Source organism: Pseudorca crassidens, chromosome 11 (genome assembly GCF_039906515.1).
Source record: "Pseudorca crassidens isolate mPseCra1 chromosome 11, mPseCra1.hap1, whole genome shotgun sequence".
NCBI classification, from domain to species: domain Eukaryota; kingdom Metazoa; phylum Chordata; class Mammalia; order Artiodactyla; family Delphinidae; genus Pseudorca; species Pseudorca crassidens.
Window position 1 is genome coordinate 42,282,640 of NC_090306.1, and position 26,104 is coordinate 42,308,743.

Consider the following 26,104-nt stretch of genomic DNA (forward strand, 5'->3'; position numbering starts at 1 on the left):
AACCAGCAATCTACAGTGCTGGACACCCTATGCCAAACAACTAGCAAGACAGGAACACAACCCCACCCATTAGCAGAGAGGCTGCCTAAAATCATACAAAGTTCACAGACATACCAAAACATACCACCGGATGCAGTCCTGGCCACCAGAAAGACAAGATCCAGCCTCATCCACCAGAACACAGGCACTAGTCTCGCCCCTCCACCAGGAAGATGACACAACTCACTGAACCAACCTCAGCCACTGGGGGCAGACACCAAAAACAACAGGAACTATGAACCTGCAGGCTGTGAAAAGGAGACCCCAAACACATTAAGGTAAGCTAAATGAGAAGACAGAGAAACACACAGCAGATGAAAAAGAAAGGTAAAAACCCACCAGACCAAAAAATGAGGAGGAAATACGTAGTCTACCTGAAAAAGAATTCAGAGTAATGATAGTAAAGGTGATACAAAATCTTGGAAATAGAATGGAGAAAATACAAGAAACGTTTAACAAGGAACTAGAAGAACTAAAGAGCAAACAAACAATGATGAACAACACAATAAATGAAATTACAAATTCTCTAGAAGGAATCAATAGCAGAATAACTGAGGCAGAAGAATGGAGAAGTGACCTGGGAGATAAAATAGTGGAAATAACTACTGCAGAGCAGAAAAAAGAATGAAAAGAATTGAGGACAGTCTTAGAGATCTCTGGGACAACATTAAATGCACCAACATTCGATTTATAGGGGTCCCAGAAGAAGAAGAGAAAAAGAAAGGGACTGAGAAAATATTTGAAGAGATTATAGTTGAAAACTTCCTGAATATGGGAAAGGAAATAGTCAATCAAGTCCAGGAAGCACAGAGTGTCCCACAGACAACAAATTCAAGGAGAAACATGGCAAGACACATATTAATCAAAGTCAAAAATTAAATACAAAGAAAAAATATTAAAAGCAGCAAGTGAAAAACAACAAATAACATACAAGGGAATCCCCATAAGGTAAAGAGCTGAACTTTCAGCAGAAACTCTGCAAGCCTGAAGGGAGTGGCAAGACATATTTAAAGTCATGAAAGGGAAAAACCTACTACCAAGATTACTCTACCCAGAAAGGATCTCATTCAGATTTGACGGAGAAATTAAAACCTTTACAGAGAAGCAAAAGCTAAAAGAATTCAGCACCACCAAACCAGCTTTACAACAAATGCTAAAGGAACTTCTCTGGGAAGGAAACACAAGAGAAGGAAAAGACCTACAATAACAAACCCAAAAGAATTAAGAAAATGGTAATAGGAACATACATATGGATAATTACCTTAAATGTAAATGGATTAAATGCTCCAACCAAAAGAAACAAACTGGCTGAATGGATACAAAAACAAGACCTGTATATATGCTGTCTACAAGAGACCCACTTCACACTAGGGATACATACAGACTGAAAGTGAGGAGATGGAAAAAGATATTCCAAGCAAATGAAAATCAAAAGAAAGCTGGAGTAGCAATTCTCATATCAGACAAAATAGACTTTAAAATAAAGACTATTACAATAGACAAAGAAGGACACTACATAATGATCAAGGGCTCAATCCAAGAAGAAGACAGAACAATTGTAAATATTTATGCACCCAACATAGGAGCACCTCAATACATAAGGCAAATGCTAACAGCCATAAAAGGGGAAATTGATAGTAACACAATCATAGTAGGGGACTTTAACACCCCACTTTCACCAACGGACAGATCATCCAAAATGAAAATAAACAAGGAAACACAAGCTTTAAATGATACATTAAACAAGGTAGATGTAATTGATATTTATAGGATATTACATCCAAAAACAACAGAATACATTGTCTTCGCAAATGCTCATGGAACATTCTCCAGGATAGATCATATCTTGGTTCACAAATCAAGCCTTGGCAAATTTAAGAAAACTGAAATTGTATCAAGTATGTTTTCCGACCACAATGCTATGAGACTAGATATCAATTACAGGAAAAAAATCTGTAAAAAATAAAAACATGTGGAGGCTAAACAATACATTACATAATAACCAAGAGATCACTGAACAAATCAAAGAGGAAATCAAAAAATACCTAGAAACAAATGACAATGAAAACACGATGACCCAAAACCTATGCAATGCAGCACAAGCAGTTACTTTTAAGAGGGAAGTTTATAGCAATACAATCCTACCTCAAGAAACAAGAACCATTTCAAACAAACAACCTAACCTTACATCTAAAGCAATTAGAGAAAGAAAAAAAAAAAAAACCCAAACTGAGCAGAAGGAAAGAAATCATAAACATCAGACAAGAAATAAAGGAAAAAGAAAGGAAGAATAGCAAAGAACAATAAAACGAAAAGCTGGTTCTTTAAGAAGATAAACAAAATTGATAAACCATTAGCCAGACTCATCTAGAAAAAAAAGGGAGAAGACTCAAATCAATAGAGTTAGAAATGAAAAAGGAGAACAACTGACACTGCAGAAATACAAAGGATCATGAGAAATTACTACAAGTAACTCTATGCCAATAAAATGGACAACCTGGAAGAAATGGACAAGTTCTTAGGAAAGCACAACCTTCCAAGGCTGAACCAGAAAGAAATAGAAAATATAAACAGACCAATCACAAGCACTGAAATCGAGACTGTGATTATAAATCTCCCAACAAACAAAAGCCCAAGACCAGATGGCTTCACAGGCGAATTCTATCAAACATTTAGAGAAGAGGTAACACCTATCCTTCTCAAACTCTTCCAAATTATAGCAGAGGGAGGAACACTCCCAAACTCATTCTAAAAGGCCACCATCACCCTGATACCAAAACCAGACAAAGAAGTCACAAAGAAAGAAACTACAGGCCAATATCACTGATGAACATAGATGCAAAAATCCTCAACAAAATACTAGCAAACAGAATCCAACAGCACATTAAAAGGATCATACACCATGATCAAGTGGGGTTTATCCCAGGAATGCAAGGATTGTTCAATATAGGCAAATCAATCAATGTGATACACCATATTAAAAAAATGAAGGAGAAAAACCATATGATCATCTCAATAGATGCAGAAAAAGCTATCAACAAAATTTAACACCCATTTAAGATAAAAACCCTCCAGAAAGCAGGCATAGAGGGAACTTTCCTCAACATAATAAAGGTCATATATGACAAACCCACAGCCAACATCATTCTCAATGGTGAAAAAGTGAAACCATTTCCTCTAAGATCAGGAAAAGAAAAGGCTGTTCACTCTCACCACTATTATTCAACATAGTTTTGGAAGTTTTAGCCACAGCAATCAGAGAAGAAAAAGAAATAAAAGGAATACAAATTGGAAAAGAAGAAGTAAAACTGTCACTGTTTGCAGATGACATGATACTATACATAGAGAATCCTAAAGATGCTACCAGAAAACTACTAGAGCTAATCAATGAATTTGGTAAAGTAGCAGGATACAAAATTAATGCACAGAAATCTCTTGCATTCCTATACATTAATGATGAAAAATCTGAAAGACAAATAAAGGAAACACTCCCATTTACCAGTGCAACAAAAAGAATATAAGACCTAGGAGAAAACCTACCTAAGGAGACAAAAGACCTGTATGCAGAAAACTATAAGACACTGATGAAAGAAATTAAAGATGATACAAACAGATATAGAGATATACCATGTTCTTGGATTGGAAGAATCAACATTGTGAAAATGACTATACTACCCAAAGCAATCTACAGATTCAATGCAATCCCTATCAAACAACCAATGGCATTTTTTCACAGAACTAGAAGAAAAACTTTCACAATTTGTATGTAAACATAAAAGACCTTGAATAGCCAAAGCAATCTTGAGAAAGGAAAACAGAGCTGGAGGAGTCAGGCTCCCTGTCTTCAGACTATACTACAAAGCTACAGTAATCAAGAAAGTATGGTACTGGCACAAAAACAGAAATATAGATCAATTGAACAGGATAGAAAGCCCAGAGATAAACCCACGCATATATGGTCACCTTATCTTTGATAAAGGAGGCAAGAATATACAATGGAGAAAAGACAGCGTCTTCAATAAGGCGCTGGTGCTGGGAGAATTGGACAGCTACATGTAAAAGAATGAAATTAGAACACTCCCTAACTCCATACACAAAAATGAACTCAAAGTGGATTAAAGAACTAAATGTAAGGCCAGACATCATAAAACTTTCATAGGAAAACATAGGCAGAACACTCTATGACATAAATCACAGCAAGATTCTTTTTGACCCACCTCCTAGAGAAATGAAAATAAAAAAATAAACAAATGGGACCTAATGAAACTTAAAAGCATTTGCACAGCAAAGGAAACCATAAAAAAGACGAAAAGAGAACCTTCAGAATAGGAGAAAATATTTGCAAATGAAGCAACTGACAAACGATTAATCTCCAAAATTTACAAGCAGCTCAGTATCAAAAAAACAAACAACACAATCCAAAAATGGGCAGAAGACATAAATAGACATTTCTCCAAAAAAAAGATATAGATTGCCAACAAACACATGAAAGGTTGCTTAACATCACTAATCATTAGAAAAATGCAAATCAAATGCATAATGAGGTTATCACCTCACACCAGTCAGAATGGCCATCATCAAAAAAATCTACAAACAATAAATGCTGGAGAGGTTGTGGAGAAATGGAACCCTCTTGCACGGTTGGTGGGAATGTAAAATGATACAGTCACTATGGAGAACAGTATGGAGGTTCCTTAAAAAACTAAAATTAGAACTACCATATGACCCAGCAATCCCACTACTGGGCATATACCCTGAGAAAACCATAATTCAAAGAGTCATGTACCAAAATGTTCATTGCAGCTCTATTTACAATAGCCGGGACATGGAAGCAACCTAAGTGTCCATCAACAGATGAATGGAGAAAGAAGATGTGGCACATATATACAATGAAATATTACTCAGCCATAAAAAGAAACGAAATTGAGTTATTTGTAGTGAGGTGGATAGACCTAGAGTCTGTCATACAGAGTGAAGTAAGTCAGAAAGAGAAAAACAAATACTGTATGCTAAGACATATATATGGAATCTAAGAAAAAAAAAAAAAGGTCATGAAGAACCTAGTGGTAAGACGGGCATTAGGACACAGACCTAGTAGAGAATGGACTTGAGGATATGGGGAGGGGGAAGGGTAAGCTGTGACAAAGTGAAAGAGTGGCATGGACATATATACACTACCAAACGTAAAATAGATCACTAGTGGAAGCAGCTGCATTGCACAGGTAGATCAGCTCGGTGGTTTGTGACCACCTAGAGGGGTGGGATAGGGAGGGTGGGAGGGAGGGAGACGCAAGAGGGAAGAGATATGGGAACATATGTATATGTATAACTGATTCACTTTGTTATAAAGCAGAAACTAACACACCATTGTAAAGCAATTATATGCCGATAAAGATGTTAAAAGAAAAAGGTGTGGCACATATAAAAAATGGAATATTACTCAGCCATAAAAAGAAATGAAACTGAGTTATTTGTAGTGAGGTGGATGGACCTAGAGACTGTCATATAGAGTGAAGTAAGTCAGAAAGAGAAAAATAACTACTGTCTGCTAACACATATATATGGAATATTAAAAAAAGGTTCTGAAGAACTTAGGGGCAGGACAGGAACAAAGACGCAGACATAGAGAATGGACTTGAGGACAAGGGGAGGGGGAAGTGTAAGCTGGGATGAAGTGAGAGAGTGGCATGGGCTTATATATACTACCAAATGTAAAATAGATAGCTAGTGGGAAGCAGCTGCATAGCACAGGGAAATCAGCTTGGTGCCTTGTGACCACCTAGAGGGGTGGGATAGGGAGAGTGGGAGGGAGATGCAAGAGGGAGGGGATATGGGGACATATATGTATATATAGCTGATTCACTTTGTTATACAGCAGAAACTAACACACCATTGTAAAGCAATTATACTCCAATAAAGATGTTAAAAATAAATAAATTTTAAAAAATAAAAAATCCTTTAGCCAGACTCACCAAGAAAAGAAGAGAGCCCAAATAAATAAAACCAGAAATTAAGGAGGAAAAATTACAATGGACACTACAGAAATACAAAGGATTATAAGAGTATACTATGAACAATTAAATGCCAACAAATTAGACAGGCTGGAAGAAGTGAATAAATTCCTAGAACCATATAATCTTTAAAGCCTGAATCATAAAGAATTAGAAAATCTGAACAGACTGATTACTAGTAATGAAATTAAATCAGTAATAAGAAAACTTGCATCCTAAAATTCCAGGTCCAGAACACTTCACAGGTGAATTTTTGCCAAACCTATAAAGAAGATTTAATACCTATCCTTTTCAAATTATTCCAAAAATTGAAGAAGAAACATATTCAAACTCATTTTATGAGGACAGATTATAAAACCAGACAAGGACAATGCAAAAAAAATTAACACCAAAATCCTTGATGAACATATTTGCAAAAATTCTCAACAAAATATTAGAAAACTGAAGTTAACATTAAAAAAAAACCATACACCACAATCAAATGGGATTCATTTCAGGGATGCAAGGATGATTTTACAACTGTAAATTGATCAATGTGATACATTATATTAACAAAACAAAGGATAAAAGTCATATGATCATCTCAATAGATACAGCAAAAGCATTTAACAAATTCGCATTCATGTATGATAAAAACTCTCAACAAAGTGGGTGCAGAGGGAACATACATCATCACAATAAAGGCCAATATGACAAACACACAGCTAACATCATAACTCAATTCTCTAAGATTAGGAACAAGACAAGGATGCCTACTCTCACCACTTTTATTCAACATTGTATTGGAAGTTCTAGCCGGAGCAACTAGGCAAGAGAACTCAAAAATTCAACCAAACTGGAAAGGAAGGAGAAAAAACTGTCACTATTTGCTGATGACATGATACTATATTTATAAAATTCTAAAGACTCCACCAGAAAACAATTAGAACTAATAAGTGAATTCAGTGGAGTTGCAGGATACAAAATTAATATACAGAAATTTGTTGCATTTTCATACACTAATAATAAACTATCAGAAAGAGCAGTGAAGAAAACAATTTCAATGACAATTGCACCAAAAAGAATAAAATACTTAGGAATAAATTTAGCCAAGGAGATGAAAGCCCTGTACTCTGAAAAGCATAAGACACTGAGTAAAGAAACTGAAGATGACACACAAATGGAAAGATATACTGTGCTCATGGATTGGAAGAATCAATATCATTAAAATGTCCATACTACTCAAAGTAATCTACAGATTCAATGCAATTCCTATCAAAATACTAATGGCATTTTTCACAGAACTAGAACAAATAATCCTAAAATTTGTATGGAACCACAAAAGCCAAAGCAATCTTGAGAAATAAGAACAAAGCTGGAGGTATCACATGCCCAGACTTGAAACTATACTACAAAGATATAATAATCAAAACAGTATGGTACTGGCACAAAAACAGACACATAGATCAATGGAACAGAACAGAGAGCCCAGAAATAAATCCACACTTATATGGTCAATTAATATTTGACAAACGAGGCAAAAATATACAATGGGGAAAGGACAGTCTCTTCAATAGATGGTGTTGGGAAACTGGACAGCTACATGCAAAAGAATGAAATTTGACCACTTTCTTACACCATATACAAAAGTGAACTCAAAATGGATTAAAGAGTGAAATGTAAGACCTGAAATCATAAAGCTCCTAGAAGAAAACATATGCAGGGCAGTCTCTGACATAGTTCTTAGCAATATTTTTTTGGATCTGTCTCTTCAGGCAAGGGAAGCAAAAGCTAAAATAAACAAATGGGACTCTACCAAACTAAAATGTTTTTGCACACTGAAGGGAACCACCAACAATATGTAGAAGATAGTAACTAGCAGATGTTTGCAAACTATGTATCTGATAAGTGGTTGATATCCAAAATACATAAAGAATTCATACAACTAAAAAAAAATTAAAAATTGGGCAGAGGACCTGAATAGACATCTTTCCAAAGAAGACATACAAATGCACATGAAAAGATGCTCAATATTACTAATCATCAGGGAAGTGCAAATCAAATCCACAAGGATGGACCTTTAGGGTATTATGCTAAGTGAAATAAGGCAGACAGAGAAAGTCAAATACTGTACTATTTCATTCACATGTGGAATCTTAAAAATCAAAAGAAATGAGCAAACAAGACAAAACAGAAAGAGACTCATAGATGGAGAGTGCAAACTGATGCTGGCCAGAAGAAAGATGGGTGCAGGTGAAGGAGATTAAAAGGTACAATCTTCTAGCTATAAAATAAATAAGTCATGGGGATATAATGTACACATAGGAAATAGAGTCAGTAATGTTGTAACAACTTTGTATGGTGCTTGATGGTAACTGGATTGATTGTGGTGATTATTTCATAATGTATAAAAATACTGAACGTATATACTTTGTTGTACATCTGAAACAAATATAATATTGTATGTCAAGTATAACTTAGTAAAAAAAACTCCAAAATACCTGAGGCAAAAGTAAATAAAACTAGGAGAAAAAGACTACAAAATTACGGTCAGAGATGTCACAGTAATCAATTCTACAAGTAGATGAAATCCCAAAATATAATAGATCTGAACAACTCTATCACTCATGTTAACCAAAGTGACATTTACAGAACACTGAACCTAGCATTAACAATATAAATACCATGTCCTTTCCAGATGCACAAGGAGAATTCACCAAGATAGACGTTACTCTGGGCAATAAATAAGGAATTTTAAAGAACTTAAATCATTCAAATTATGTTACTTGATAATAACAAAATTATAAAAGAAATCAATAACATAAAGATAGACATTTAGGTTGCCTCCATATTTTGGCTACTGTAAACAATGCTGCTATGAACATTGGGGTGCATGTATCCTTTCAAATTAGTGTTTTTGTTTTTCTCTGGATGTATACTCAGGAGTAGAATTTCTGGATCATATAGTAGTTCTATTTTTAGTTTTTTTGAGAAACCTCCATACTATTTTCCATAGTGGTTGCACCAATTTACATTCCCACCAACAGTGTACAAGGGTTTCCTTTTCTCCACACCTTTGCCAGCAGTTATTTGTATACTTTTTAATGATGACCATTCTGAAAGATGTGGGGTGATATCTCATTGTGGTTTTGATTTGCATTTCTCTAGTAATTAGAGATGTTGAGCATCTTTTCATGTGCATGTTAGCCATCTGTATATCTTCTATGGAAAAATATCTATTCAGGTCTTCTGCCCATTCTTTGATTGGGTTCTTTGTTTTTACGATATTGAGTTAATATGAGCTGTATACATATTAACACTTTATGGGTCATATCATTTGCAAATATTTTCTCCCATTCAATAGGTTATCTTTTCATTTTGTTAATGGCTTCCTTTGCTGTGCAAAACTTTAAAATTTGGTCAGGTCCCATTTGTTTATTTTTGCTTTTAGCTATTTTGCCTTAGGAGACAGATCCAAAAAATATTGCTATGATTTATGTTGGAGGGTGTTCTGCCTATGTTCTAAGAGTTTTATGGCTTCATGTCTTACATTTAGGTCTTTAAACCATTTTGAATTAATTTTTGTATATGGTGTGAGGAAATGTTCTAATCTCATTCTTTTAACATGTTGCTGCCCAGTTTTCCCAGCACCACTTGTTGAAGAGACTGTCTTTTCTCCATTGTATATTCTTGTCTCCGGTGTCATGGATTAGTTAGCCATAGGTGTGTGAGTTTTTTTCTGGGCTCTTTGTTCTGTTCCATCGATCTATGTGTCTTTTTTTTTTTTTTTTTTTGGTGCCAGTACAATACTGTTTTGATTACTATAGCTTTGTAGTACAGTCTGAAATCTGGGAGGACTATACCACCAGCTTTGTTCTTTTTTCCCAAGATTGCTTTGGCAATTTGGGGTCTTTTGTGTTTCCATATGGATTTTAGGATTATTTGTTCTACTTCTGTGAAAAATGTCATAGGTATTTTGATAGGGATTGCATTAAATCTGCAGATTGCTTTGGGTAGTATGGATATTTTAAAGATATTAATTCTCTTTTTTTCTTGAAACAACTGACAACAAAAGTTCTTTGTGACAATGAGATGACCTCGAGGATACTAGCATACTATCACTTCTGCCTACATTCTATTGGTCAAAGAAAGTCACTTAGTCAAGTTAGATTCAATGGGTAGAAATGTATAGTCACATGATGATGGATAGGGATTATTGTCCTATTGCAAGGAGATAGAAACTAGTCTATTAAATCAAGCTATGCAATTGCCATTCCAAAAACCTAGGAGTCTCCTTTGATTCCTCCATTTTCCTCACTCTTCACATCTACTCCATCAGGATATCCTGTTGAATCTTTTGTCAAAGTACATAGAGTCCATACATTTTCTTTCTGCCACGCTAATCTAAGATACCATCACCTCTTGCCTGGGCTCCAAGAGTCTCCTAATTGGTCTTCTCACTTTTACTCTTACACTTCGCCTGTCAATATTCCTCACTGCAGCAAGACTGATCTTAAGATGTAAATCTGTTTGCATTGTTCACTCACTTAAAAAAAGACTTTCTATTGTACTTAGAATAAAATTTAAACTCCTAACAGCATCGGAAGCCATGTATTATCCTCCTTCTGCCTATCTCTCTAATCTCATCTCATTCTGGTTTCTTCTTTTATTCACTATATTCCAGCCACAAGAGTCTTATTTCAGAAAAAAATTTCCAAGCTCTTTCCTATATCATTCCCTTTGCATATGCTGTTCAATCTCTCTAGAATGCTCATCATCATCCCTTAAGTCTTAGTTTATGTATCATTTTCTCAGATAGGCCTTCTGTGACCCTCCTCTCTAAAGTCTGTCCCCCTGCTATTCTCTACCTAGCTCTTTGTTTGATTCTATCATAACTCTTATTTGTTAGTTTACTTATCTCCTCAACTAGAGTGTAAGCACAATGAAGGCAGGAACCATTTCTGCGTTGCTCACTGTTGTATCCCCACACCTGGCCTTGACCCTGGTACTTTGTAGGTTTAAAAAAAATGTTGAATAAATGAGTGTAATAATGAATAAATGAAATAATGAAGTTGTTATTCAGTGCAGTGGCCATGGGGAAAGAAAAGAAAGAACACTCGAAACTTTTTAGACCCAGGTTAAATGTCCAATCCTTTCTGAGGCCTCTCCTTATCTCTCTATTAAGAAATTGAGTATAGTGTTCCATGGCTGAAAGATCTCTGATTTTTGTTTGTGCCTAATTTGTTGTACGTAACATTCTCTAACTCTTGTAGTGATTGTTTTGAACAACTACTCTCTCCTGTCAGATTTTTACCTATCTTAAAGCAAAGACTATATTTTATTCATCTATCTCCCATAATATGCAGCACCTGACTTGGCAAATAGTAGACTGAATATATGTTTTGAATGAAAGGATGAGGGGATGATCTGAACATTTTCCTGTTCTAGGATGAGGGGAGGGAGGGGCTCATGCTTCTTGAAAGTTTTCCAATCTCATTACAAAAGTTCTTTGCCCAGGGCATGAGCTTGCCATGCTTCACTTTCTGAGGGAGACCAAAGAAAGATACAAATAATGGATTGACCTCTTTCCAGAATTAATAATCTTGAGTAAAAAGCCTGTTATTTCCCAAATGATTATAATACAGAGCATTTCCCAACACAACCCAGTAAGGCCAATAGAAATTACTTTGAACTTGCAAACTTTTCTCCCTGGGGAAACCTGGTAATAGTCTCGAACACACTCTGAGGAGGCACTTAGGTCCCTGCCAGTCTCTTCCCTCCTTTGGTGTGTGTGGGAATAGGTTTAAGGGGAAGAGAAGGTAGAATCAAACTGAGACCCTCACGGCCTCATTAGCATTTGTTACTTAGAGATTCCCAGAGGTTCCAAGTGTGGACATCCCAACAGGCAGCTTTACTTCAGACCAGTTAAGGCCAGACTGAGTTTTGCTTTTACTCTAAATGAGTCTCAGGAGGTTAGTTAAGAAGATGCCTACAGGAACTCCCTGAGTGACAGCCTAAAGAGGATCAGGAGCAGCTGGGATTTATTAAAGGAGTGAGCAAAGGGCATACGTCCAGGAGATGTCCCTGTAGATCTTGTTCTGAACATCCTGAGTAGCCTGGCAACTCCAGGGCCAACTGTCCCTGCTAAGTAACTTAAAGACTGTTCCTGGAAGACTCTCTCTACTCCCACCACAAATCTTTCCTTTGCAGTCTCTTTTGGGTTAGTCAGGAAAGGCGGATCTCTGATTTTGGGACATCCCTGTTAACTGTGCATTTCTCTAATCCATCCCAATCACCCATAGACAGATTAAATTCCTCTGGAAACAAGACTTTCATCTTATTTACCCTGTATCACAGATTGTTTGCAATAACAAAAAAGTAAAAGCAATCCAATTATTCAACAATAGATAAACTGTTAAATAAAATATGGACCACCTATATAATGACATTTTATGCAGTCATAAAAATATTTATGAGTTGTTTACTCCATGAATACCTATTTACCTATAATTTTAAGTGAAAAGTCAGGATGAAGAATTCTATATGTAATATGAAAAGGCTATATAAAATCACATTTAGGGAAGGAATAAATGGAAATATACCAAAATGAGAACAATGGAAGTATTATAGATAATATTTCCTACTTGTTATTTTTCTTTAAATGTTTCTATAGTTTCAATAGCATGTACTGCTATCATAATAAGGAAAAACACATTAAAATGGTAATGGAGCCATTCAGCACAGAGTTATGATTGTCTCACATAACACCAAAGAAAAATCACTGATCAATGTATTTGTTTCCTAGAGCTGCCATAACAAATTACCACAAACTGGGTAGTTTAAAACAACAGAAATTTATTCTCTCATAGTTCTGGAAGCTAGAAGTCCAAAATCAAGGTGTTGGCAGGGTTTGTTCCTTCTGGAGGCTCTGAGGGAGAATTTGTTCCATACAGCTCTCCTTCTGCTGGTTGCTGGCAATCCCTGGCATTCTTTGGCTTGTAGAAACATTACTTCATCAACACATGGCATTTTCCCTGTGTGTTCTTGTCCAAATCTCCCTCTTCTTATAAGGACACCAGTCACTAGATAAGGGTCCACCCTCATCCAGTATGACCTCATCTTAACTTGATTACATCTGCTAAGACCCTATTTCCAAATAAGGTCACATTCACAGAGAGGTTGCTGGGAGAATAAATACCCAGACTTTACTCTGTTCTATCTCCCATCTCTAGCCAAATGGTAGAATCTAAATGGAAGCCAGAGGGCAAGGAAGCCTATGATGGAGACCATACACATCATCCTCTGGGAGCACTAAGCAGAGTGAGGAATGGAGTTGTAACGGCAAAAGGAAGCTACCTAGAACACTGGATATTTATTTAGTGTCATGAATGTTTGTATGGTTGGCCTGAGGCCTCAGTTCCTCCCTAGCACTTGTTGGGAGGCTGTTCCTTGCCATGAGGGCCTTTTACATTGCTTCATCAAAGTAAAGACTCAAGAAGATCCAGAGAGAGAAAATCCCAGCCAGATGGAAGCTGGAGTCTCTTATAACCTAATCATGGAAGTGACACACCATCATTTTTCCTGTACTGTATTCATCAGGAGCAAGTCAGTAGGTCTAGTCCACACTCAAGGGGAAAGAATTAAATAAGGATGTGAACAACATGGCCCCCTTCATTCTCTCTAATAGAGGGCTAATTTTGTTCCCCTCTTCCTAACAACCAAATGCTTCAGAGGTAGCTGGGTCCCTTCCCAGCTCCAGGGGGTCAATCTTAATTAGCCTAAACCAAACATGGTTATCCTATTTCCTTTGCCAAGGGTTACTTTAAGTATAATTGTATGATACAATTCTGGCAAAAACTATGTGAGGCTAACCTCCTGGGAGGCTTCTGAGAAGATCACCCTCATTCTTAAAAGGGACACAAACACAGAGACACTTCTTGCTCCTATGAATGTAATTTTTTTGCATCTGATGCCCGGAACCATGTCAGCCATCTTGGAAGCATGTGGGCATCCAGACTAAGAAGGCAAACCAACATTAAGTGAAGACGGCAGAGCAGAAAGATTTAGCAAACACCTGGGATTCTGATAATGTTGTTGAATTAACCAACCCCAGATCATCCATCTCTATAGTCCTTGTTATGTGATTTAACAATGTATTCATTGTTGTGTCACTTTTGGTTGAGTTTATATTAAGTTCAACTAAAAGTATCCCGACAGACAATACTGTGACTTATTTGTTAAACAGCAGCTATGCCACACTGAGTATCTAACTCTTATTAAAGTCTGTGACCTTGGGCAAGTAATTTAACCTCTCTTCAGTTTTCTTAGCTGCAAAATGGAAGTAATAATAATACCTATGTCACATATCTCTTGTGAAGATTAAATCCATCAATGTACATAAACAATGACTCACATATTACAAGGGTGTAATAAATGTGAGATATTATTATTACTGTTGTTGTTATTATTTATGTCAGACATTAAACTAGGCAACTTACACAGTCATTATTTTCTTTCCAGGTAGATATTACTACTTTTATTTTACTGGTGAAAAAATGAGATCAAGCAGAGAGAAAAAATGTATTCAAAGTCACACAATAACTATATTAGGTAGGGATTAGTGTATCTCTATTTTATAGATATGGAAATTGGGGTTTAGTCACACGTCTAGTAAACAGTAAAGCAAAACTCTGAAGACAGACTTTCTAGCTCCAGAGCCCATGCTTTTAACCACTGTTACATGTACTGCCTCCAAAGATGAATCATAATTTATTGAACAATTCTCCTATTGTTGGATAATTAGTTTTCTAAACTTTCACTGTTACAAGTAAATGAACATCTTGAACACATATACTTGACACAGTTAAACAAACAACTATTTCTGTATGATAAATTCCTAAAAGTGAAAGAGGGTCTGTTTTTTAATATCCAACAATGCCTTGCAAAATCAGAACAAAAATTCAGAAATTAATAAAAAACTCCTTAACATGATCTAGAGCAAGGATCTGAATTGGAGAGGAGAGAGATACTTGCATATTTTTTTCCACTTTTGAAAATCAATAATGGTTTTTATTAGAATACAAAAACTGCTGCACATGCCCATTAAAATTCCATTTAGCATCCGTTTTATTCGAGATTCAATGGGGCACCATTTTATTCTATTTTATTTTTTTTAAACATCTTTATTGGAGTATAATTGCTTTACAATGGTGTGTTAGTTTCTGCTTTATAACAGTGACTCAGTTATACATATACATATGTTCTCATATCTCTTCCCTCTTGTGTCTCCCTCCCTCCCAACCCCCCCCCCCCACCCCTCTAGGTGGTCACAAAGCACCGAGCTGATTTCCTTGTGCTATGTGGCTGCTTCCCACTAGCTATCGATTTTACATTTGGTAGTGTATATATGTCCATGCCACTCTCTCACTTTGGTCCAGCTTACCCTTCCCCCTCCCCGTATCCTCAAGTCCATTCTCTAGTAGGTCGGTGTCGTTATTCCCGTCTTGCCCCTAGGTTCTCCATGACCTTTTTTTTTTTTAGATTCCATATATATGTGTTAGCATATGGTATTTGTTTTTATCTTTCTGACTTCACTCTTTTATTATTATTATTTTTTTGGTACGCGGGCCTCTCACTGTTGCGGCCTCTCCCGTTGCGGAGCACAGGCTCCGGACACGCAGGCTCAGCCATGGCTCACCGGCCCAGCCGCTCCGCGGCATGTGGGATATTCTCGGACAGGGGCACGAACCCGTGTCCCCTGCATCGGCAGGCAGACTCTCAACCACTGCGCCACAAGGGAAGCCCTGACTTCACTCTTTATGACAGACTCTCGGTCCATCCACCTCACTACAAAGAACTCAATTTCGTTTCTTTTTATGGCTGAGTAATATTCCATTGTATATATGTGCCACATCTTCTTTATCCATTCATCTGTTGATAGACACTTAGGTTGCTTCCATGTCCTGGCTATTGTAAATAGAGCTGCAATGAACATTTTGGTACATGACTCTTTTTGAATTATGGTTTTCTCAGGATATATATGCCCAGGCCTGGGGTTGCTTGCTCTAGTTCCTCCTCCAGCTACTCTCACCCTAAGCAGCTTCTTCTTTCTCATAGAGGACAGGGCAGCTTCCTCCACCACCACCCCAGACAAGTGAGGAGGGAGGTCCCAAGAAAACCTCCAGTTAGTTTGGGGGGCTGTATTTAGAAAAGGGAAGCAGGTGTGTAAATCCCTGATTGGGTGCTCACAGAATGGCGGAACTGATGAGCTGCCACCAAATTTTGTAGGGATCTTGTCATATTTATATGCTCCTAAAGATGTGTGCCTACATTTTGCCTTGAAATGTCTGATTGTAAGAGGCTTGCTGCGGTAACCTGAGCTAGTAGGGTAATAGGGGGCAATGGAAGTATGATGGTTAATTTTATGTGTCAATTTGACTAGGCCACAGGATGCCCAGATATTTGGTTAAATGTTATTTCTAGGTGTGTCAGTGAGGATGTTTCCAGAAGAGATTAGCATTGGAATAAGTATGCTGAGTAAAGCAGATTGTGTTTTCCAGTGTGGGTGGGCATCATTCAATCTGTTGAGAGCCTGAAAAGAATAAAAAGGCAGAGGAAAGGAGAATTTGTGCTCTCTGACTGCTTGAGTTTTGGCATTGGTCTTCTCCTGCCCTTATACTGGGACTTACATCATTGGTGCCCCAGTTCTCAGGCCCTTGGACTTGCACTAGAACTATACCACCAGCTTTGCTGGGTCTCCAGCTTGCAGATGGCAGACTGTGGGATTTCTTAGCCTTTATAATCATACAAGCCAGTTCCTCATAATAAACCTCTTGAGATATATGAAATTTATACTGTTAATCTTTCTCCCGGCCTTCCCCAAAGGGACTTATGGCCTTTTATCAGAGTTACTGTGCACTGAAGAAAATGAAATAATCAAACCTTTCAGGGACTACTGGACACCGACTCTGAACTGACACAAATTCCAGGAAACCCAAAATGTCACTGTGGTCCACCAGGCAGAATACAGGCTTATAGAAGTTAGGTGATCAATGAAGTTTTAGGTCAGATCCATCTCAGAGAGGGCACAGTGGGTCACCAAACCTATTGTGTGGTTATTTCTCCATTTCAAGAATACACGTTTAGGGCTTCCCTGGCGCAGTGGTTGAGAATCTGCCTGCCAATGCAGGGGACACGGTTTCGAGCCCTGGTCTGGGAAGATCCCACATGCCGCGGAGCAACTAGGCCCGTGATCCACAACTACTGAGCCTGCTCATTTGGAGCCTGTGCTCCACAACACGAGAGGCCGCGATAGTGAAGAGGCCCGCGCACCGCGATGAAGAGTGGCCCCCGCTTGCAGCAACTAGAAAAAGCCCTCGCACAGAAACTAAGACCCAACACAGCCAAAAATAAATACAAAAACAAACAAATAAATAAATAAAAGATTACTAAAAAATAAGAATACACGCTTGGCAGAATTCCCACGTTAGTTCTCTGACTTGCAGAGTGAGGGCTATTATGGTGGGAAAGGCAAAGTCGAAGCCACTAGAACTGCCTCTACCTAGGAAAATCATAAACCAAAAGCACTACCATACTGCTGGAGGGATTGCAAAGATTAGTACCACCATCAAGGACTTGAGGGATGCAGGAGTGGTGAGTCCCACTACATCCCCATTCAACTCTCCTATGTGGCCTGTGCAGAAGGCAGATGGATCTTGGAGAATGAGAGTGGATTATCATAAGCTTATCAGGTGGTGACTCCAATTGCAGCTTCTGTACCAGATGTGGTTTCAGTGCTTAACCAAATGCTTTTTTCTTGATACCTGTTAGTTAAGACCACAAGAAGCAGTTCGCTTTCAGTTGACAAGGCAAGCAATACACCTTCACTGTCCTACCTCAGAGATATACCAACTCTCCAGCTCTACTTCATAATTTAGTTTGCAGGGATCTTGATCACCTTTTCCTTCCACAATATATTCCACTGGTCCATTAAATGGTGGTTGTTATTGCAAGTATGCATCATCAGTGAAAAAACAGCCTGTTTTCACGTTTATGCATGAAGCTTTAGAAACCATGGAAATTATATAATCTCTAAAGTCCCCAAGCACCTTCTTGCCTTCTTGCCTCCGCTAACCTTAGTCCCTAGGGCGCAGGCCAGCTACCCTTATTAACATTTCTCTTCCACATAGAGCTAAATGCATAAGTGGACTTAGGGCTCCTCTTGGGGAGCCACACTATTATTTTCTCTTTGCAAGCACACCTGGGAGTATAGGTCCCAAAATTTAGAGCTGGGGATCAGAGAAAAGAGAAAGCCTTCATTTAAGGCTTGAGCCTAAGCAATACCTGCTAACTCATAATTTACCAGAAAGTCCTATACCAGGAATTTTTAGACACTGACTCAACTAATTAACGATTCCCATTCTGTCACTTCTTATTTCTAAGTCTAGGATAAGGTCAGTCATGAATAGGCCCAATGAAATTTCAGAAGGAAGAACAATATTAGATAAAGTGCCAGTCTAGTACTATCCTGCAAGATTTACCATTCATTCCCCCACATGAAGTCTGCCCATAACCTTGGTAGTATCCCATTAAAAAATTCCTCACTTTTTCTTTCCTTAGCTGGATGTTTTCTTCAAATAGTAGAAAGGCAAAAGTCTATAGAAATTTTTTAAATGCACAAAGGGAAGTAAATTTGAGATTTAATACTTGAGGAATGTGGTAGTATTTCCTGACTCCTGCACTGTTTAACAGAAAAACCAAATCTCTCTTTATAACCCAAGAAGTTATTGTGTAAGTGATGGAAAGGGGTCTAGTTAAAAGGAAAAGAGTAGGTAACAAGCAAAAGAGGTGAAAGCCAAATAGAAGGTAAGAAGTTTTTTTAAGGAAAGACAGAAGTGAGCAGAAGGGGCAGAGACTTCCTATTGGCATAGACTTCCTCTTAATGATAAATCACTGCTCAATTATTTCCATTAAATTCTTGTAATTCCTTTTCTACTTATGGGCCATTCACTCTGCTTTATATAAAATTAAAGTCAGCTCTTGCTTAATGAAAAAAAGCCAGCACAAATCATTATCCAGTGAAACAATATCTCAGCAGGTCTCCTGCTTGAGTCCCTCTTCTGATTGAGGAATTTTGCTCCTCCATTCTTTCTGGAAGAAAGATACACTTAAGTCTTCACACACTGTTATATGTGTGTGTCATATGGGTTCCTCCTTTATCCATGTATCAGGGGGCTTCTAGACCACTGTATTCTAGAACTTTAAACATTTGAGATTCAGCCTCATATTTATCGAGCATCTACTACACTCCAGACACTCTTTTAGATGCAGGAGATGTAGCAGTGAAGAAGACAGACAAGTCCCTTGCTCTTATGGATTGTAGATTCTAGGGGAAGGGGAAGTTAACTATCAAATCAATAAGTAAACAAACAGGATATTATTCAGATAATAATAAATGCTATACTACTTTATATTGGGTGTTCAAGGAATGACCTGAGGAAAGAATGATATGAAGGAGCAAGTATGAAGATTTTGGAACAGAGGGTTACAGGCAGAAAGAACAGAAAGTGCCGAGTGTTAAGAGGGAAATAAGAAAGACTACTGTGACTAGAGCAGGGCCAGCAAAGTGGAGAGGAGTGGCACAGGTGTCCAGAGGACAGTTCATGCAGGGAGTGTAGGTCAGGGAAGGAGTCTGAATTTCGTTTTACATGTATAGGGAACAAAATTCTCTATAGTAGGATTCATAAAAACTTCATCATAGAGGAAGTCAAATGAATAAGTTTCTGGTTGAACTTTTCTTTTTGCTTTCAAGATAGCTTATTATATCTAGCATCAATTATGAAATAATCTGCTGAGAAAGAATTCTTAAACAAGAATTTAAAAATACATTAAAAAATAAGGATTTCTGCCCAAAGAAGAACTTTATTGGCATTAATTATTATATACTAATAGAACATTAATATTCTATTAATAAGAATTTTTCAACAAATACTTTTATCCTAATAAATAGAATCTACTTAAGTAATTATTAAAATATACTCATGAAAAATATATTCTTAAATAAAATCACGAGAAGTCTTCATATTCCATAATACATTCTTATTACTCTATTATTTTTATGATCTTTAATCTCTTCCTCTATCTGTCCCTCAAAATCTAGCTATAGTAGCAAGAGATGGGGTAAAGAAAACAAAACATTATTTAAAACACTGTTAGGCAATAAATAATTTTTAAAAAGCTTTAAATAGTAGTATATAGTTAAAATAAATAGGTAAATTTGTTGAAATGATGATTTGGTGAATTGACAATTTGGCAAACTGGCCATTTGCTTTTGTTGAACTGGCATTCTACATATTGTTAGTGAATTAACTGAGGGCCAACCAGAGAGGTCAAAGTTTATGGGAGCCAGAAGACTGTAATCTGAACACAAACATTTAATTTTGCTCTCTCCTAAACCTTGCATAAACTATAGGAAAGAGGGTTTTGTTTTTTTTTTTTCAAAAGATACAAACCTACAGAGTAAACAAAAGATAAAACAGCAACAATATATTTTGGAAACTGAAGGTAGATAGATGTGTGGTATCTGATTTTGCAGAGATAAGAAAGATAAATTCCAGGCCAGTAGCTAGGCAGGGGTATGGAACTGAGAATAAGCTGATGTCTACTGCAGAATCCTCTGGAATTGGGAGTGAAAGGTATGAGGTAAAGGCTAAAACAGGAAGAACTGGTTGAAAGCTACCTTAAAAACTTTTCAATCCTTTCATCCCTTTCCCCATTGCACACTGTTGTGAGATCATCTCTCACTCACCCTAGCAGAAAATTGGGAGTTTATTCTTTGCAGAGAAGAAGCAGTGATTTGGTCTCAGACACACTAGGTCTACTTGAAAGCATTAATATTATGCTTAAAATAGGAGGGATTAAAGAAACATATGCTTCCTAAATGCTAAGAGGCCCAGATCTCTTTCCCATCTTAACTTCCAGATGCTGATAGCCACATCTTAAGCCTCCAGGTAGAAGACTGGAAGAGTCTTCTCTGAGGAATCAGAGCAGCCTAAGAGGAAAGGCCTAAATGTATTGACATCAGGGCTTCTTAACCAAAGACCCAACCAAATTAAACAATAAAAAAACCCTCAAAGTTGACAAGTCCCACCAAAGAACTTGGAATTTCATCCATATTTTCGTCTTCCACTGTAAATATGAACAGGCAACAAAGTATTACTAGGCAAATGGGGAAAGCTCTCAATATGAAAGATAAAGACCAAATCAAACTAATAGAAAAAAAAAGAGCAGCTAGAAGAAACAGGCAATATGCAGAGAGAAGAAAACCAAAAGTCAACATCCAGAGAGATGAAATGCATCCATGAAGCAAGTATAAAAAGGAATATTTAGAAAACAAAGAAAGGGCTCTTAGCATTAAATATGATAACAGAAATGAAAATTTCAATAGAATTGGAAAACAAAGTTAAAGATATCTCCCAGGAAGTAAGGCAAAGAGCCAAAGAGGCTACCACGTGGGAGAAAACCATCACCATGATAATTTTTTTTCTTAGAACCTAACAGTTTCTTACACTGCATGAATTTTCAGATTGAAGGGTTCTTTATCATTGTGATAAAGAAAATAAAAAAACATTGAAGTACACCACTGTAAAATTATAGTACACTGGCACAAAGAAAATTCTATAAGCTTCCAGATAGATAGAAATATGGAAAAATAGGATGGAAATAATAAGTTAAAAAGAATCATAAACCGAAAATGGTTTTGTACTTCTCAAAAGTTACTCCAGAATCTAGAAAACAATGGATAAACACCAAAGAAAAATAGTATTTCCAAACTAAAATACTGTATCCTGTGAAACTACCAATCAAATGAGAGGGTATAATAAATACATTTTTGACATGCAAGTTCTTACATTTATCTTCTTTGCACTTTTTTCTCAGTAGATACTAGAGGACAGTTTACTTCAGAAAAAGGGAGTAAACTAAGAGGAAGATATGGGATGCAGAAGACAGGAGATCCAGCAGAAGTGAGAGGTGAAAGAAATCCCCAAGGATGAAGAGATATCCTAAAATGAGAATTATGTACCAGATTAGAGCAGTGCCACTCAAAAAAATACATATTAAGGGCTGTCATCCCCATTCCCTGTCATTATTCCATTTTTTAATCTTCACAAAGCTACTAGTAAGTGTATTCCCCCCCAAAACACAAAGGCATGAGATCCAGGAAACAGGGAATCCAAATCAGAAGAAAGCCAAAGGGAATTCCTAGGATGGCAGTAAAAGGAAGTCCCAGGATCATAGTTTCAGAGCAGGACCAAAAAGCAATCAGGGCAGAATGAATCTCTTGGAAGAGTCTTAAGTATCTGTCTGTGTGTCTGTCTCTCTCTCAATCCCCCATAGACTCACACACACACACACTCTGGAACTGATATATTAGCTGATAAAATTGCTCTTGTGGAAAATTATAGTGAGAGATTATTGGAAGATATGAGAAGAAATAGCAATCGGTAAAAGAAAAATTATGTAAAAACTGCGAAAAAAGCAAAGCAATTATTTTTTTAACATCTTTACTGGAGTATAATTTCTTTACAATGTTGTGTTAGTCTCTGCTTAACAAAGTGAATCAGCTATATGTATACATATATCCCCTCCCTCTTGCATATCCCTCCCACCCTCCCTATCCCACGCCTCTAGGTGGTCACAAAGCACCAACCTGATCTCCCAGCGCTATGTGGCTGCTTCCCACTAGCTATCTATTTTACATTTGGTAGTGTATATATGTCAGTGCTACTCTCTCACTTCGTCCCAGCTTACCCTTCCCCCTCCCCATGTACTTTAGGAAAAGACATAAGAATGTAATCCTAGTACCTTACAATAATATGATAGACATATCTGGACAGACAATAATCATATAAATACTGAATACTGATTAATAAAAAACTATACTATAACTCCACTGGGAGGATGGGGAAGGAAAAGCCAGAGAGGATGGAAGCACACCAGAGCTAAATCCTCTCTCTACCATTCCTATCTACCAAAATAGGATGTCAAAGGACAATGTCAAAAATAAATGAATGAACAAGATTAGAAATTTGGAGATAAGTAAATGGAGATGTATAAAAGCCAGAAGACACAGCTAGAAAAGGAGTCAGAAGTTGTTGCTTCTGAGGAGGAAGACTTGGGGAAGCAAAGAGGAGCGGGGTAGTCACTATATTTACACTAAGTCTTTCAGTACTATTTGATAACTCTTTATACTTAGTGCGTGTATTATGTTAATCAAAATCAAAAGTAATATTTAAAATTCCTGGGTTCCAAGAGAGGCCATAATACCTGATTTTGGCCTACATATAAATTGGATATTCACTCTGAATATCCAGCTTGCTCTCCCCTTGTAAATGCCCACAGCTTACACTCCCCTCTTTATGTCCCAAAATGCACAAAGAAATCTCATGGACATAGAATATGGGTGGGCAAACTATACCCCTTAGGGAAAATCAGTCTGCCACCTGTTTTAGTATGACCTATGAGGTAAGAATGGCTTTTACAATTTTAAGCAGCTGAAAAAAATCAAAAGAAGAATATTTTATGACACATAAAATTATATGAAATTCATATTACGGCGTTCACACTCACTTGTTTATTTTTTGTCCATGGCTTTTTTTTTTTTTTTTTGCTACTAGTAGAGCTGAGTAGTTGTGACAGTGACTGTGGCCAGAAAAGTAAAGAATATTTGCTATCTGGCCCTCTACAGAAAAGGTTTGTATACCCATAACCTGGAAGCTTAGTATCACAGGATGGGTACACATAGGACCATCCTTCCTCTTTTAGCACCTTTCTGAAATCATATTCCAGAAATACATGCACATATAAGCGAACACACACTCTAAACTATCAGAAAATCATCTCCTTTAGCTTCGCTACTGAAGCTTTTTGTCAAATTTCATCACCGGAATTTCCTTGCAGTCCCCATTTCCCAGCACTATGATTTTGGAATCATTAACTTAGTCTGTCATCTTCTCAATTAAGAACAGAGAAAAACTGAGGACCTGACTGTAAGAAAACTAGGGATGCCATATTCCAGCCTAGTATTACTGTCAGTAGGAAGAGAGGGAAACTAGGAAGGTGGATGATCCATAAAAGAAAGTAATTAGAAAAAAGCAATATTTTGATTTTTTTTCATTACAAGAGGGTCTATCTCCCCAAAGGTACTACTACTAGCGACCCTAAGAAAATGAAAACTGAAATGTAGTTTTTTTTTATCATTAATTTGAAATCTAGATCCACTCTCCATAAAATTGATTCTAGAAAGTTAGTTTGGTTGGTCCCAATCTGAATATGCTTCTCAGAAAGTGAGATTAAAAAGTTTTGGGTGGGGACAAAGGATAGAGGTCATAAACAGTTCTCTGTCCCGTGAGTCCATATCGGGCTTAAACTTCTGAAACTTCCACTCACTTACCTAGGCCTTCCCTCTTCCTCTAATCTGGGATACAGATGTTGTGACTCCTCTTCTTCTTCAGGTTATGGTACAGTTTTCGCTACTGGGGAACTCAGTGATGCTAACTCCACCAAAAGAACTCTCTGATCCTATTTCTGGATTGTGACCTGAACACCATTCCTTGTTTGCTGTAGCATTCAGGATTGAGGCTTCTTGAAAAAAGTGGCCTGACTTTTGCATAGAATAAGAGAAGGGAAAACAGAAAATAAAGTCCTGTTTTCAGGGGTTGTTAAGGAGAATAAAGAAATTTCCAAAAACTTCTGGCCTAAAGCTTGAGCTAGGATCTACTGAGAGTTAGCAGGACCTTCCAGTCACTACTCTACTCTGTTGCCCTCTAGTTTCATTCATACCTATAATGACCTCTGCTGTGCTTCAATATTTAATAACTTCAAGCAAAGAAACAAGTCAATACTGGGGGCTAATGGGCCTCAGGAAAGAATCACTAACCTCTTCTCTCAAAAGATTAGGGGCCCAAAAGAAATATAAATCTTCGTAACATGAAGGAAGGGTACTGGCCCAAACATAAACTCCTTCCTCTCTGTTCATTGTTTTCCTTTCTGGGAGAAAATTCTCAAAAACATTTACAAGTATTCTTCATACTGTATTTGTATGTGTCCTTACAGAAAACAAAGAGGCAATGAGCTCCATTCCTTTTCTCCAACTCTGCCCTTCTAGCCCCACACCCCCCCTTAATACGAGTACCCCATTTCATCTACTGTGTGAGCTTCCAGGACTCTTTCTGCAAGTTTTCTCTTATGTCATGGTCACAAATTCTTCACCACATTTTGGATGCTGCTACTGAACCCAGGACTAGATATTCTTGGGCAGAATTGTTCCTTGGTGTGGTTCTGACCTGAACTCAAGGCATAGCTGCCAGAATGAGGTCAGAACTAATCCAAAGAAGCCATGGCAGAAAATATTAGGGCCAAAAGAGATCCCACTTAGGCTGAACTTCTGATTCCATGGGGGCAATGTTCCTGAGTTTCACTGCAGGTACCCTTCTGGCTCCAATGCCTGGTCCTAAAGGCATTACCTAGCTCAGAGAACAACTTCAGGCCAGGGGGAAGCCAGCTTCTTTTTTTTTAATTATTATTTTTTTAAATTAATTTTTTTGGAGTATAGTTTCTTTACAATGTTGTGTTAGTTTCTACTGTACAGCACAGTGAATCGGCTATATATATAAATGTATCCTCTCCTTTTTGGATTTCCTTCCCATTTAGGTCAGCACAGAGCACTGAAAAGAGCTCCCTGAGCTATACAGTGGGTTCTCATTAGTTATCTATTTTATACATAGTATCAACAGTGTATATATGTCAATCCCAATCTCCCAGTTCATCCCACCCCCCTCCCACCGTGGTGTCCATACATTTGTTCTCTACTTGTATGTCTCTATTTCTGCTTTGCAAATAAGTTCATCTGTACCATTTTCTAAATTCCACATACAAGCGATATTATATTTGTTTTTCTCTTTCTGTCTTATGTCACTCTGTATGACAGTCTCTACGTCTATCCACGTCTCTGCAAATGGCACTATTTCTTTCCTTTTTATGACTGAGTAATATTCCATTGTATATATGTACCTCAT

The 26,104-nt window shown here is 37.3% G+C and overlaps 1 protein-coding gene across 1 annotated transcript in view; it reads right to left on the reverse strand.

Annotated features, from left to right (window-relative positions):
- The window catches only part of OR10AD1 (olfactory receptor family 10 subfamily AD member 1), a 33,592-nt gene that overhangs the window by 4,138 nt on the left and 3,350 nt on the right, over positions 1-26,104 (reverse strand).